Source organism: Oncorhynchus keta, chromosome 10, assembly GCF_023373465.1.
Source record: "Oncorhynchus keta strain PuntledgeMale-10-30-2019 chromosome 10, Oket_V2, whole genome shotgun sequence".
Lineage (NCBI taxonomy): Eukaryota > Metazoa > Chordata > Actinopteri > Salmoniformes > Salmonidae > Oncorhynchus > Oncorhynchus keta.
The window spans coordinates 1,077,634-1,081,143 of NC_068430.1; the positions used below are offsets into that span (position 1 = coordinate 1,077,634).

General features: G+C 37.6%; 1 non-coding gene across 1 annotated transcript; it reads left to right on the forward strand.

The window, feature by feature from the left end:
* Nucleotides 1-1,144: 1,144 nt before the first annotated feature.
* On the forward strand, nt 1,145-1,366 carry LOC127932716 (small nucleolar RNA SNORA73 family). The gene has a single exon (XR_008146401.1). It is a non-coding gene; the product is annotated as a small nucleolar RNA SNORA73 family (small nucleolar RNA).
* Nucleotides 1,367-3,510: the final 2,144 nt, after the last annotated feature.

Here is a 3,510-nt window from a genome sequence, read left to right on the forward strand (position 1 = left end):
CTGGAGGTTTTACCCTTGTAGGATGGTCAACATTAGGGTGACTAATTCAATGGAGGCCAGAGAACAAAATGGTCTGAAATCAGAAAAGAGCACTGTGTCAGTTAGGCTGGGTGCTGTGTGAGAAGGCCAACTGACATGCTTACCGTTGAGTTCTTCATCTTCTCAATTCCAGACAACGGTATAGAGATGGTTATCGTATTTTCATATTGTAGTGTACGCTGTTCATATTAATGACAAGTTCCTGTTCCTTGTCGAAGACTTCTCACAAAAAACAAGTGTATCTCTGAAATGTCAACGTACCACTGAGCGCACGCAAGTTTTTTTTTTTCCCAAAACCTTTTACATTTAATGCGGCTTGTCAATTTGCTAATTTAGTTATTTTACGACCCGCATAAACAAAATGTAATAAGACGACCACAACATTTTAAATCCTCTTGTAATGCTTCAGGTGTCGTAGGTGTGTGGAGTCAAACGCAGGAGACAGTGAGTGCAAAGCTGTGCGTCTTTAATAGCACCAACGCACCACAGGGTGCTCACAATAGTAACGGCCCCAAACACAGGGAATGAGAATGTACAACGGAAAAGTAACGACCAGGCACTAACACGTACCTCTACAACAGAGCCGAAGGTTACACTGAAATAATCCCGCACAACAACCAGGCGGGCCGGCTGTCTAATAAAGACAAACTAATTAACTAATCACACATGAACAGGTGCTACCACTAAACATACAAGGAGGGAGAGGAAAAACAATCAGTGGAAGCTAATAGGCCGGTGATGACGACCGCCGAGCGCCACCCGCCCGGGAAGGGGAAACACCCTCGGTCGGACTCGTGACACCTCTTAAGTTTTTGCGAGAAACCCTCACCGTTCTTTCAAGAGCTCGACGCTTATTATCCAATGTATTAGGTTACGAAATAACTATCTGTATAATGTCAAGGATGTATTAAAGACCCCACTGAACGATTCACAGTATAAAGAATCCTATATCGGTCTGGTATTTTTTTAACATCTCTGGTCAGAGTGGCTGGACACTTGATTGACTTGCATTGATCTGCTGGCTGATCCATCAGTCGATGGTGACATCAGATGTGTGCGCCTCAAATAATAATATGCACCTATCAAAATCAAGGGGTTGTAAATTGTGACGTGGACATCCTGTGAGGTTGCTCTCCACGGCTCTGTCCTTGTGGCGAATGGGAGCGTAGCACTTCAGTGCTGTGACGTACAGTCCCGTAACCACGGCGTCGGAGAGCAAGCTTTGTCCCCCGGCCCTCGGGCTGGTGATGACGGCATTCTGTATATTCCTACATCTTCCCAGAGCCCCTTGGGTCATGACTGGGGCTAAACCATGCATTGCACAATTTCCATTTGTAGGAGCCACTTTCTTGTTTTCGTGCTTATAATTAATTATATTTTTATATATAAAACAGGATATTATGTGGACTAATATATTTTTACTATTTTCTCATGAGAAACAGTGTCTAAACACAGCATATAGGACAGACATCCCTCTAAGTCCTCATGCTCAGAAATATACTCAGGAATAGAGAATAGGGCAGTGAAATCATTCATATTCCAAATCATAAGTAACAACCCAACTATTTATCCAACATTCCTCAGTGATTCAAATTTGTCTTATCACTCAAAGTAAAAACCTCAATTTAACACACATCAATATTAGCAGATTTACATACAGTATAATTATCCCATAATTCTACTACTAACTTTTTAATCATGATTTTAATACAGATCAGTATCTCAATGCATTCTTAATCTAAATGACTACAATTTACATGGTGTAGACCTCTTCAATCAATCTGATACCACAAAAGTATAAACAATTTTAATGGCAGTCGATTAAACCCCCTTACACAGGCACGGCATCTTCTGGCATCTTCATTTTCTTCAGATAGCTTTACAGTTCAAAGTGGACGGCCCATTATAATGTCCCAATTTCAATGTCTCATCTTTTCCATGCATTAAGATACCGTCTGATGTCACTTTTCATGATGACCTCGAAAGAACAGATCAGAACAACAGTTTAGTTCAGTTCATTAACTACATGACAAATGATTACTTTTACCAATTATTCTTAACACACAATATCTAAACATAATTCAAAGCGAATATCAAAACATTCTATTGAAACTATTCTTTCAAATTGGTTTATTGGTCCCCATCTCGCTGTCCACTCCATCGTAGAGCCAAGGATCAAGAAATTAGACCTATATCTCTCGGAATAGAACAAAACAAACTCAACAATACAATACACTCAACAATACACTCAACAATACACTACACTCAACAATACAATACACTCAACAATACACTCAACAATACACTCAACAATACACTCAACAATACACTACACTCAACAATACAATACACTCAACAATACAGTACACTCAACAATACAATACACTCAACAATACAGTACACTCAACAATACAATACACTCAACAATACAGTACACTCAACAATACAATACACTCAACAATACAATACACTCAACAATACAGTACACTCAACAATACAGTACACTCAACAATACAATACACTCAACAATACAATACACTCAACAATACAATACACTCAACAATACACTCAACAATACAATACACTCAACAATACAGTACACTCTACAATACAATACACTCAACAATACAATACACTCAACAATACAATACACTCAACAATACAGTACACTCAACAATACAGTACACTCAACAATACAATACACTCAACAATACAGTACACTCAACAATACAGTACACTCAACAATACACTACACTCAACACTACACTACACTCAACAATACACTACACTCAACAATACACTACACTCAACAATACAATACACTCAACAATACAGTACACTCAACAATACAGTACACTCAACAATACAGTACACTCAACAATACAGTACACTCAACAATACAATACACTCAACAATACAATACACTCAACAATACAGTACACTCAACAATGCAGTACACTCAACAATACAGTACACTCAACAATACAATACACTCAACAATACAATACACTCAACAATACAATACACTCAACAATACAATACACTCAACAATACAGTACACTCAACAATACAGTACACTCAACAATACAATACACTCAACAATACACTACACTCAACAATACAATACACTCAACAATACAGTACACTCAACAATACAATACACTCAACAATACACTACACTCAACAATACACTACACTCAACAATACAATACACTCAACAATACAGTACACTCAACAATACAGTACACTCAATTGTGGAAAACTAAAATTCTCCTTGATATAAACCCCATTTACAAAGTAAAATCAAAACACGTCACTATCGGTAATTCACAGAAGAAGAATAGCCCAATTTTAATAGTAGAAACGTTACTCCAGCTATGATTCTCAAATTCCAAATTACACATATTAGCAATCAAAGAATAAAATCGACACTAATGACGAGGAAACAGTAAAAGTAGATTATGTTTACTT